This window comes from Scardinius erythrophthalmus (genome assembly GCF_964197995.2).
Source record: "Scardinius erythrophthalmus genome assembly, chromosome: 9".
Taxonomy (NCBI): Eukaryota; Metazoa; Chordata; class Actinopteri; order Cypriniformes; family Leuciscidae; genus Scardinius; species Scardinius erythrophthalmus.
In genome coordinates this window covers 1,611,749-1,625,617 of record NC_138229.1, presented here as the reverse complement: position 1 = coordinate 1,625,617, position 13,869 = coordinate 1,611,749, and positions in this window count along the sequence as shown.

Here is a 13,869-nt window from a genome sequence, read left to right as displayed (position 1 = left end):
TCAGAGATGGAAAAGAACATTTACAGCCAAAACAGGCAATTTACAGAGGAAAATATGGTTTTAAAGTTATTTAAACACTTAACTTTTTAACAGTTATAGCCCCACCTATGGGCCGATCCCCATAAAAGTTTGCATGTTTGTTTAGAATCATATGTCACTTGTTTTCGAGTTTCGAGTTTTCGTTTAGAAATGATAGGCTTTTGGGTGATTGACTACGCCTGTTTTCTAAATGCCCCAGCTATAGCTATCCAAAGGCCAAAGTTGTTTTTGTTTTTTGATAACTATTGACCTAGAGAGTCCCGAGAATTGTGCCACAGATGTTTTATCCAAGTTGAGTCAAAAACCTATAGGACTGGTTCGCGAAATTTTCGTCTTTGAAATAAATAATCTCCAATATTTAACTAACGATTTGATTGACGGTGGCGGTCCTAGAGGCAAAGTTGCTCATAATGAGCAGTTCTATCATGCGGTTTGAATGTCGTGATCATGTGCCAAAAATCACGTGATATACAATCCTTTACGCACGTGAAAAGCGGCGCCCCCGGTGGCTGATTTCTTTTGAATTTCTCACAGGCCTCTAGGGCCATGAGTCAAACATGTTTCATTTCGATCGGTCTCTGTTAACCTTGTCTGATAGCTGATCAAACTTCATTCGGCTGCGTTTATCGAGATACGCGAGTGTCCTCGAAGTCAGTCTTGGCACCTTGGACAAAGACACTGCATGCCAATTTTCAAGTCAATCAGGCTTAGGGTTGTGTAGCCATTTTTATGTTTCCTCCATTTTATAGCGCCACCAAGTGGCCAGTCGCCGCATATTTTTTCACACGACCATAGAATGAGCTCTTACATGGGTGCGCCAAATTTGGTGAAAATATCTCAATCCGTTCACGAGTTACAGCCATTTTAGTAAAAGTGGCTCCTCCCACTTCTAACGTTTTGGCGGCCCTTAGGGACCGTGAATCGAAATGTTGTTTTTTTTGATAATTATTGACATTTAGACTCCAGAGAATCATATCTGCACTGGTTTGGTTCCAATCGGGCCAAAAACCGAGGACTAGTTCGCAAAACTAGGTTTTTCAAAATATCCAAAATACCCGAAATTTTCAAGCCGATCGGGTTGAGTCTCGGTGACCCCATCGACGGTGTGTGTGTATATACCATAGACTGTAAAAAATATGGACAAAGCGTCTGTGACGTCACCCATAGACTTTCTGAAGAAACGGGTTTGAAGCCGTTTATGGGGGGTATGGGCGGCGCCATCTTGGAAAATCTTGGGAAATCCTTACCCCGCCCACCTTCTGGCCAATCCATATATGGGTAAAGGACGCAGCGCACGTCACTCAGCTCGCTCTGCTACTCCGGTTATCTCTGTGTATATTTTAGGCAACGAAATATGTTATAAAACACCATACTAACTCTTTTCGTTTTCATTTAAAGAAATCTTAAACATTATAGTCACACAAATGTGGTTCAGGCAACGCGTATTGATTATATTCACTGCACATAACGTTTGCCTATTTATAACAAAACGAAATATAAAACACAAACCTGCCTCTTTTCGTTTTAAATATAATATAAAAATATTAAACATTTTAATATGGTCCAGGCAATATGTGCATTTGTACTAAACAACAGATGTTGCAGTAAACATCAATAAAACAATAAAATTTAAAATGACAAAACTCAACCCAGTCTCTTTTTGTTAAATTTCAGTTTTATCAATATTAGCTATTATAAAAGTATAAGTAAAAGGTAAAGTTACAAGAAGCTATACAAATAAAGCAAACAATTAAGTCAAACATACAAAGTCAGCAAACATACCACTACAGAGACGCCAGAGTCCGCGGCATTGGCGGCAAACCTCAGAACGACTAGCCGAGGAAAGGCTGTTCCAGGTAGGGTACATGAACGCCAAGCGCCCGGTCATCGCTGGATCTCACAACCTGGATAAAATTTTCATAAATCTTTATAAATAAACCACAGATTTGAGCTTTAAACAACTACATTCTCGCCTGAAAAACTCTTAAAACTACATTTCATGATACAGAAACAGTAGTATTATATTTCAACTGTGTAAAAAAATGGCGCTTCTTATGTTGTCATTCTCCGTGGCGCTGCCTTGTCAGCTGTCAATCAAGCTGTCAATCAAAATTAACCACGCCCTTATTGTCATACATTTTATATCTAAATACGATCTAAACTAACGAGTTAGAAAAAAATTCACAGCCCTCATGGTTGTCAGGCACTCGGAACCTATCGAAAAATACAATAAAAGTCCATGGGACCAACCTGTAAAAACATGAATTTATGCTGTGAAAACGGACATTTTAACATGGGGGCTATGGACATTTGCTCCCTTTTGGGACCTCGCCCTAGCAGATTTTCGATGTATTGCAGTTTTTCGTACTTCCGGGTAGACTTCATTTTTCAGATCAGAATGTTGCCGCTTGGTATATACATTATATACACATACATATACAATGTATACATACATATATATATATATATATATATATATATATATATATATATATATATATATATATATATATATACATATATATATATATATATATATATACATATATATATATATATATATATATACATATATATATATATATATATATATATATATATATATATATGTGTGTGTATATATATGTTTTTGGCCTATTAGTGCTGTAAAATCGATTAATCACGATTAATTGCATCTAACATAAAAGTGTGCATTTATATAATATATGTGTGTGTATATATATTATATGTGTGTGTATACAGTATATACATACATATAGTTTTAGGTGAGAATGCTGATCCTTGGAAATTTGAACAATTACAATATGGTTTCAGCGCTATGGGCTAGAACCCCTAATGAACAATCAAGAGAGAGAGAGAGTGTGTGTGTCAATGTGTGTGTGTGTGTGTGTGTGTGTGTATATACGTATACATATATATATATATATATATATATATATAGGCCTATATATTAGTGCTGTCAAATCAATTAATCGCGAGTAATTGCATAACATAAAAGCGTGCATGTCTATAATATATGTTTGTCTATACACACACACACACACAAAAAGAAAATAATATTATATATATATATATATATATTTTTTTTTTTATATATATGTGTGTGTGTGTATACAGACATATACTGTATAAACACAAACTTTTATGTTAGATGCGATTAATCGTGATTAGGGTAAACGTACCTATTAAGCTCACCAAAATCTACATTGAGACATTTTTAGTGCACAAGATATTGGTTTTAGTACAAGAAGTTATTTTAAAATAAAATATTAATCTCTCACACTATAATATTTCATTTTATTTTAAATGACAAAAGTATTTCAATTAAGATGTACATCATTAAATATAAAAAGTCTGGCTGTGCTTAATGGGTACGTTTTGTACCCTTTAAGCACACCCCTGTTCCCAATAAGCTCACAACAAGTTTTATTAAAAATTCTTGTTTATTTTAAACAACCTTTTTAAGGAATAATTGAAAAAAGTTTTATTTGAAGGTACAGAGTCAATCACAAAAAAACAGAACACTAAAATCAAGCAACAAGGCATTCAATTTGATCAGGTAGCCTATCCTATTCATAGTGACGTGTCATTCAAACTCATTGCAACATCTAGACTAGTCCACGTTCAGCTATGTAACCCATATTGAAAAATCAAATAACAAAACAAACCAATGAGCTCCTTAAAGGGATACTCCACTTTTTTTGGAAATAGGCTCATTTTACAACTCCCCCAGAGTTAAACAGTTGAGTTTTACCGTTTTCGAATCCATTCAGCCGATCTCCGGGTCTGCCGGTACCACTTTTAGCATAGCTTAGCATAATGAATTGAACCGGACAAGACCATTAGCATCTCTCTCAAAAAAAAATGACCAAAGAGTTTCGATATTTTTCCTATTTAAAACTCGACTCTTCTGTAGTTACATCGTGTAATAAGACCGACGGAAAATGTAAAGTTTCAATTTTCTAGGCTGATATGGCTAGGAACTATACTCTCAAAATCGCACCTTTTCATTTTCCGTCGGTCTTAGTACACGATGTAACTACAGAAGAGTCGAGTTTTAAATAGGAAAAATATCGAAACTCTTTGGTCATTTTTTTGAGAGAGATGCTAATGGTCTTGTCCGGTTCAATTCATTATGCTAAGCTATGCTAAAAGTGGTACCGCCAGACCCGGAGATCGGCTGAATGGATTCGAAAACGGTAAAACTCAACTGTTTATCTCTGGGGGAGTTGTAAAATGAGCTTATTTCCAAAAAAAGTGGAGTATCCCTTTAACTCTCTGGGTCAGAGCTTTCCTGTCTACTCCAAACTTCTTGGACAGATACGACAGGTTTCTGATGGCTCCTTCTTTGTATGACATGCCTCTTTCATCTTTGGGCATACACTATAGTTTCGTCTAGCTTTTGTCATCTTAAGACTGTGAAAATAAGTTTATTAATCATTTTTTTGAAGATTAACATAGTGACAACCATCAGTTAATATTTAAATTCTGATTATTAAGTATTTACATAGACGTTTAATGTGGGTGAGCTTAAAGGGAGCACACACTGTGCTTAATTGGAGCAAAAACATGTTTTAATTAATAAATATTAAATTAAAATTTAAAGGAAAATATTTAGCTAAATTAATAATCTAGGTAATGTATTAAGTTTATACCAATTTTAATATGAACAACTATTATAGACAATATCTATGAAATTATGCTTTTTCTAATTGATGTCACACTGAAGCTGTGTGATTGTCATAGTAGTGCACCCTTTAAGCTCACCTAACAATAATATGAATTCTTTAAAAATTACAGCAGTTTAAAACCACAGACTATCAATAAAATGTAAAATTATAATATTATGGATTTAAAAGTACAAGCCATTAATTCCTGTGAAGTAATATATTAATGTAGCACACAATCTTATACAGCTAGTAAGCTAGCTATGTTTGTAGCATCTGGGCTATGTTGCTAAAACTACCTTTTAGATCTAACTGTAATTATTTCCCACATCCAGGTTCCAGGTTATAATATTCAAAAGTCTAAACATTAATCTCTTAATTTTGCAATAAGAAGATGTACTTCTTCAAAATAAATGTTTAAACATATAAAAAATGCACATCTGAGGGGCTCCTCTTCTGGTGAAAGTTTTCAGACAGCTTTGAAAATAGCCGCCAGACAGTGTGAACACATGGACACACATATCTCAGTGTGCAATGGTCTGATTGGTTTAAAATTACAGGAGGTAAATAGTAACAAACACATCAATTGGTTAATACATCAAATAGGATAATACATTGCTGTTTCTTTTTATAATCTGAGCTCCAAGATGGTAGTGTGCTTAATGGGTACTTGAGCTTAATAGGTACGTTTACCCTAATCGATTTGACAGCTTTTCTTTAAATTAGAACAATTTGAACAAATGTTTTATAATTCATTGTAAACATGTACCAGATAAAAAACCCTGAGCTGAAGGACTTTCCCTCGACAGTAACACACGCCTGTCGGAGTGAGAATGACTCTGCTTCTCCTTCACACACAAAATCAATGCAAATGGACTGGACACAACTCGAATGCAACATTACACAAGGAATCTCCCAGAAGGAGCGTTTTGCGTTTGTCCAACACACACACACACACACACACCAGCGGTGAGAACGCACACGGTCCTGCATTAACACACTTACACTAGCAGAGAGAGATTCTCTCCGACAGACAGTAGGACGAACAAACCTCACATCACGTCTGAGTACATGGTGTTAGAGGAAAGCCCAGAGGAAGATTGAGTCATAAAGGCCAGAAATAGAAGAGTACAGACTCTGAGAAACACTGAGAAACACGATCCTAAACGACAACAGAATCCCCAGCAAGAGGCCATCAATTCACATTAACACTTCTGAATGCTGGAGCAATGTAAATCAGCACACAATCACATCAAAACATGTCTCTCTCACACACACACACACATACACACACTCATCTGTGGCTCTTAAAGCAGATCTGACGCTCTCTGTGTGCCTGCAAGAGGGAGATAAAGAAGTGTGTGATTGGCTATTTGTCAGAGTGTGTGTGTTTATTATTGCCAATCGGCGATTAATCACTGCGGGCGACGGATCCGAGCGAGTGAAGCCTGGAAACAGAGGAGAGAGAGAGAGATAGAGAGAGAACACAGACGGAGAGGAGGAACACATGATTACTGAGAGACAGACAGAGAGAGAGAGGGGGGGGGGAGAGAGGGGGGGGGCAGGGAGAGGGGGAGAGAGAGGGGGGGTGGGGGGGGGGGCAGGGAGAGGAGAAGAGAGAGAGAGAGAGGGGGGGGACCAGGGAGAGGGAGAGGGAGAGAGGGGGGGGGGCAGGGAGAGGGGCCAGGGAGAGGGGGGGGCAGGGGGGGGAGAGGGAGGGGGGGGCAGGGGGGGAGAGGGAGGGGGGGGCAGGGAGAGAGAGAGAGAGAGAGAGAGAGAGAGAGAGAGAGAGAGAGAGAGAGAGAGAGAGAGAGAGAGAAAGAGAGAGAGCTTCATATTTCAGCACATTGTGAGATAATACCACAATTTTTCACATGTAGGTCATTTTCATTTCATCCCAGCATCGGAAACAAGTGGATGGTTTATCATAATGGCGTCCCGGATCCCGTCTGAGGATTTTATGTTTGTTCGGAGCGTTTGACTGAAGATTGTTATCTGTAGATGACGGTTTTATTATGGATAATGTTTTCAAAACATATAGCGAGTCAGCGTTGATATGGTTTCCTATGTAATGACGTTAGCCAATCATAACAGTGGGCGTTCACTGACAAGCCTTAAAGGAGCCGCTTAAAGGAATCTTGTTGATGTTCGCAGTGTTGTCAAACAAAACGGAGGCTAGCTCGACCCTCCCGTGCTTCCTGAAACAGTAATGAGGCTTTTCCGATGTAAATTCGGGACTTCGCATGTTCCTTCTCCTTTTCCCTCTTTTTTGCTATTTGTTGATCGGAACGTCGTCTCCTTGGTCATTTGTCGGCCATATCAAAATTCAAGAGAATATAACTAACGTTAGTCGTTGTCGTTGTGTAGGACATCTCTCCTCTAGCTAACTTCCCTCTTCATGCTTCTCTGTCCTCCACCCCCCACAGCCCCCTTCATGTACACGCGCACGCACACTAATCACCCCCCCCCCCCACCCCACCCCCTTTCATGTGCACGTGCACTAACCCCCCCACCCCACCCCACCCCCCACATCATTCTTGTCGGTTATTGGCTGGAACACTGTTTGTTATGTTTCGTGGTCCAGGCTGGGCCAGTTTGTTATTGTTGCCGTTTGTGGAGCCTGGGGTGTCTACAGAGACCGTGTTTCTTCACAGTGTGTTCAGGGGACAGGCAGCTAGCGGATAGTGAGGAGATGTTTGCTGGATGTGACAAAAAAAAATTCGGCCTAAAAAAGTGTGACATCACTTAGAGCTCCTTTAAAAACATATAATGTCAGACAGAGGCTCAGAATGAGGGTTGAAAATAAGTTTCTTTTCTGCATATGTATTTGGGGTTTTTTGTACAATAAAAGTTATTATAAGTGAATCTCAAGGAACATAAAAATATCCATGTCATCATCCCTTTAACAGATAAAACCTTTGATTTTAAAGTCCCCCTGTGGTTTAAATCCAGCTTTTAATGTTGTTTATGTGTCTATGTGGTGTTTTTAATCTGCTTTAAGACAAACCATGTGTAAATTCATAAGTCGACAGCATTGCTGAGTATTTTCTCCTTAAAACTGCAGTGAACCAAAGACAGTCTCAAACACACACTTTGAAATCGCTGGTGTTTCTGACGTCACAAACTACCTTGTAACCAATCAGATCAACGTTCCATTTCATCATTTTTCCAAACATTATGGGATTGTTACTTTTGAACGAACGTTCCGAAACTAGTAACATTTAAAAACCGTTACATGGACGTCCAACTGAAACCGATAAAGAAATAAAGCATTCCATGAACGATGTGTAAATGACGTTTTTGTTCTAAAGTTTTTAGAACATTATTAAAGACCAGATATAATTCTATTAACGTTACTGGAAGAACGTTTGATCATAACTTTGAGAGAACCTTGGCAGAACATTCCCTGTTATCTGGGGTCGTTTTTGAGGAGAAACATCTATTGATTTTATTTGATTATTAGACCTCATTTGTGATGAAGAGAAACAATTAGAGAATTTGAGAAAAAAAACTGATTTGGTGTGTGATTATTCTTACCCACAGCACACACACACACACACACACACACACACACACACACACACGTTCAGTCCGCATGCTCAATCCTCCATCTCAGATACTGATGGGGTTTCACGCCACAATCACTCAAACCCAGAGAAAGAGAGATGTTTTATCTAACACACACACACACACACACACACACACACACACACACACACACACACACACACACACACACTGACACAGAGGATAGATCAAACACACAATGTCAACACACATAAGTTGTGGAAGTGAACTGCAGAAACACCACTGATTCATTCAGAGACAACAACCATCATACAACACAGAATTAAAATAATTATCAACAAACTAATTAATTTTCTGTCTTGCTTTTTTGTGATCTCAAAACATATATACATTACAATTACCATTCCAAAAGTTTGGGGCTGAGATTTGTTTTTATGTTTTTGGAAGAAGAGTCTGTTCTGCTCACCAAAGCTGCATTTATCTGATCAAAAATACAGTAAAACTGAAATATTATTACAGTTTAATATAACTGTTTTCTGTGTGAATATGTTGTAATAGTAATTTATAACTGTGTTCAAAGCAGAATTTTTGTGTAAATAGTGATACATTTTATTTTTTAGGATTCTTTGATGACTAGAAAGTTCAAAAGAACAGCATTTATTTGAAATAGAATCTCGTTACATTATAAATGTCTTTACTGTCACTTTTGATCAATTTAATGCATACTGTGTGTGTGTGTGTGTGTGTGTGTGTGTGTATGTGTGTGTGTGTGTGTGTGTAATGTGTGTATATATATATATATATATATATACACACACACACACACACATACAGTATGCATGTGTGTGATGTGTGTATATATACACTGTATACACACACACACACACACACACACACACACACACACACACAGTTTAAAAAAATACATTATAAATGAGTTATGACAATATGTTCTTACATTGCTTTAACTCATCAAAATAAGTTAAGGAATTTTTAACTTTTTTTTAATAAGATTCAACAATTTTTTTAAAGTCAGTTTAATGTAATTTAAGTTTAAATGACTTAAACATTCAAGTTGATTGTAATTAAATTTTTAAGGCAGCAACATTTGTTTTACAGTATATATATATATATATATATATATATATATATATATATATATATATGCTTTCTTGCGTTATCTCATGTAAACAAGACAGAACCTGTAATGCTGCATCTGAAGAACAGTTAGCATCAATATTTGCATCTCTCAGACGATGACATCACTTCCTGTCGCCACCTTAACTTCTGTTGGGTGCAGTTCACAACCTCACCACTAGATGTGCTAAAACTTACACACTGCACCTTTAAATTAAGTTACATTTACTTAAAGGTATAGCGGAGGATTTGTTACTTCCGGGTGGATCACCTATACTATTGGTCCTCCTAATTGTCAATCATTCTGGTGAATCAATCAAACTTTTCAAAAAGTGGAGAGGGCGGGTCTTATCTAAAATTCGGAAAGATCCTCCACTATACCTTTAAGATGCTAAATATAATGTAGAACCATAAATCCCCTAAAAATACAAAATATTAAATAAAAAATATAAATATAATAGGCTACATTCCTTTCATTGAAATAATAATAAAAAGGTGTGGTAATGTTTGACCTGTAAGCAGAGCTCACCGACGCCCCGACACAGGAGGTTACAGCTGTGGAGAGCGCACATATCGACGGAGCAATTTTCCGCCAGTCTCGAGGGGGCAGTACGTATTAATTACCATCTCTTCATGCGTGGCCCGTGTGAGGCTCGTCGTGAATCAGAACGCTGTCAGGATGGGTAATGCTCGTAATTGACTGGCTGATAAGAGTCCTGAGCTCTGCATGCATCTGATCAAAGCCACTTCGATACGCTGATGAACTTAATGTGCGCGCCAGCGACTCTGGAGAGAATTAGCAGGCCGACAAGGTCATGGAGAGTAGCTCAGCCTGCCTGAAATCCCCACCCCCCCCACACACACACACAGACACACACACACAAAAAGCACTTTGAAGGGACAAAGACATGTCAGCTGAACTGGGATTTGGGCTAATTCCAGTGAGCGACTTCAGAACTGATGTGTTGGAAATGCTCGACTCCGATGAGCTCCTCATAAAGGGATTAGAGACGCTTCATGTGACGATTAAGACATTTCAAAGTCAAAGCACTTCAGAAGTTAGTAGTAAAAATAAATATTCATGTTATTATCAGAGCAGTGTTACGAGTTTTGCACTTTACGGTCATGCCACGATGTTTAATCCCATATTTCATCTTTTCAGAGTCTCGGGTTGCCATGAACTGTGTGGGAAATGGGTAAATCTGACTGATTGGAAACTAATTTGAATGTATGCATTTTCCTAAATGTGCAGGAAACAATGTCTATACTGCAGTATGAAGTATAGTGTGCACACACTGTCATTCTTCAGTATGCATAGACTAATGTGCAGTTAACAATACACATACTACAGTATATACTATGCATAGTATACAATTTTTCAGTATGCATAACCTAATTTGCATGTATGCATTAGCCAAAATGTGCAGCGAACAGTGTCTATACTCCAGTATGAAGTATAGTGTGCACACACTGTCATTCTTCAGTATGCATAGACTAATGTGCATGTATTTGCCAAAATGTGCAAGGAACAATACACATATTACAGTATAAATTATATATACTATGCACAGTATACAATTTTTCAGTATGCATAAGCTAATTTGCATGTATGCATTAGCAAAAAGTGTGTAGTAAACAATGTCTATACTCTAGTGTGAAGTACAGTATATATAGCGTACACACAGTATGCAATTTTTCAGTATGCATAGAGTAATGTGCACGAATGCATTTACCAAAATGTACAATGAACAATACACATACTACAGTATAAAGTATATATACTATTCACAGTATGCAGAGTAATTTGCATGTATGCATTAGCCAAAATGTGTAGCAAACAATGTCTATACTGCAGTATGAAGAATATATAGTGTACACAGTATGCATTTTTTTTGTATGAACAAACTAATATACATGTATGCATTTGTCAGAATGTCCACTGAACAATATGCAAACACAGAACAGAACACTGCAACCATAATTCAACACACTGAACCTCTATTCTGAGAGTGACTGAATTTGATCGGACAGCCAAAAAATACATTTTGGCACAAAATTTGATTGAAAATGCAAAATGACCATATTTATTCCTGAGATGACACCTCTTTAATTAAACATAGTGAGTGAGTGACAATAATGTAGCATTGTGTTTATGCATATGGCAGATTTACAGACTTTGCATTTAAGTTATGCATTTTATCAGTTCATGCATTCCCTGAGAATCAAACTCATGACTTCAGTGTTGCTACAATGAGTGCATCATATTCAACATATTAAATAAAAAGGTAGTACAGCTGTACAGTATGCACTAATCAGTATGCTAGTGTCTCATTTCTATACTTAGTTGAACATCCTTACAAAAGACAACAGAAGGTCTCTGAGAGACGCTGGCTTCCATCACGCGCGCAGCTCTAATATTCTCTGCGTCGAGGAAGGCTCTTTAACTTCTGTTTCACCCGGAGCGAGAGATGAGCAGAATAAATATGTGCAAAACTAAACAATGAAGGTGCATCAAAGAGAGGCTGTTCTCCAGACGACTGCATTATCTGAACAGCTCTCAGGAAATGTGAAGGGTGAACAGACGATACAGAAGAACAACACATCTCTGAAACCAGCGGCTTCACTGTATTACAAACAATATCTGATTATTACAATAACTAACAGTGACAGATTCAATTCTACATCAATTTTTAATTTCTATTAGTGTTGTATGTCAAGTCAAGCATCATCATATTGTTCATACTTAAAGCCAAAATGTGAAGTGAATATGCATACTGCAGTATATACTATGCACATTTTTAGTATGCATAGATTAATATGCATGCATTTGCCAAAATATTCAGCGAACATGTATTAAACAACAGTATGAAGTATACACTATGCACATTATGCAATATTTCATATGCATAGATTAATGTGCAGCAAACAATATGTAAACAGCAGCACAAAGTATATATAATGAGCACAGAATGCAATTTTTTAGTATGCATTGACTAATATGCTTGCATTTGCTAAAATGTTAAGCAAACATGTATTGAACAACAAAATGAAGAATATACACTGTGCACATTATGCAATTTTTCAGTATGCATAGATGTGCAGCGAACAATATGTATACTGCAGTACAAAGTATAGATACTATGTGCAGTATGCCATTTTTCAGTATGCATAAAATAATATGCATGTATGAATTTGCCAAAATGTGCAGACCATATAGAAACACGACACAATATCCGATTATTATCTCTACAAAGTTATACAAAGTGGAGTATGTTAAGTCAAGCAACATTATTACTATATTTACAGTATATAAAATATGCACACACACACACACATTCATAAATATGTAAACATCAAAAGAGTTTTGCATAGGAAAGGTCATTCATATCATCTAGTTTCTGAAGTGTGTGGAACCTCATAATGGGGTCGTGGTCCGAGTGTGTGTGTCAGTGCGTCATCTGTCAGACAGGTGAATAACATCATTACACTCATTTTACATATAAAGTCAGGAAGCGTCTGCTTAACGCTCTTTGTTCCAGTGATATTCTATGCACACAGCTTGTGTTGAAGAGCGCCCGGCGAGGAGCCTGACAATCTATGATTCCGAGCAAATCCACGGATGCCAACATGACTAAACTCCCACCGGTCCAGATGCAATTTAAAATCTGCCAACCAAAAGTCAAACAGTCAGGAGCCACTTCACAATGTTTAAGACCCTGATTTGCCCACTTACGGCTGCAGAGACGCATTGGTAAAGCAGTCACGTCTCACACTCGTTTACCTCGCGCAGCGGATGCTGAGTTTCTCCAACACTGCTGTGAACTCTCAGACGCTCCATCAGATCTACATATGGCATATTAAAGCGTAACTCTCGCCAAAATGCAACCTAGGGTCTTTTTGTGAATCTACCCGAGGCGAACATTCGTTTAAAAGCATAATTAGAATGGAAACGCCAGTTTTAAGATTGACTGTTTTTTCGTTTTCGGTCAAATTGCCTTTTCTTAGTTCTTGTTATAATGTAGTTAACTAATGAACCTTATTGTAAAGTGTTACCGACTAAATTAACATCTGATCTTAAAAGGGTCCTGATTGTGTTTCTGAACTCCTGAAACGCCTCCATTGTAGTCTTGAGTTTCTTCCGGGAACGAACACCTCACAATATTCCTCATTATAATAATTCATGCGCAGAATAAAGGGGCGGGGCCTGGTTGAGTTAGTTAGTAGTGTGTTAAACTGGCGTTTATGGTAAGGGGCGGGACATTTCCCAAACACACTCAAAGCGCTCAACCAATCACAACACACTGCTCCAGCCGACCAATCAGAGCACAGTGTGCTTTTCAGAAGGAGGGGCTTCATAGAGACAGGAAGTAAACAGAGCGTTACTGACAGACTGGGAAGAGAGGAGCCGCAACAATGGAGAATATGAGAATAATCAACATTACAGCAGGAAAACCCTTTTAAATGCGCATATATTGCCTCTTTAAAACACTCAATTCAT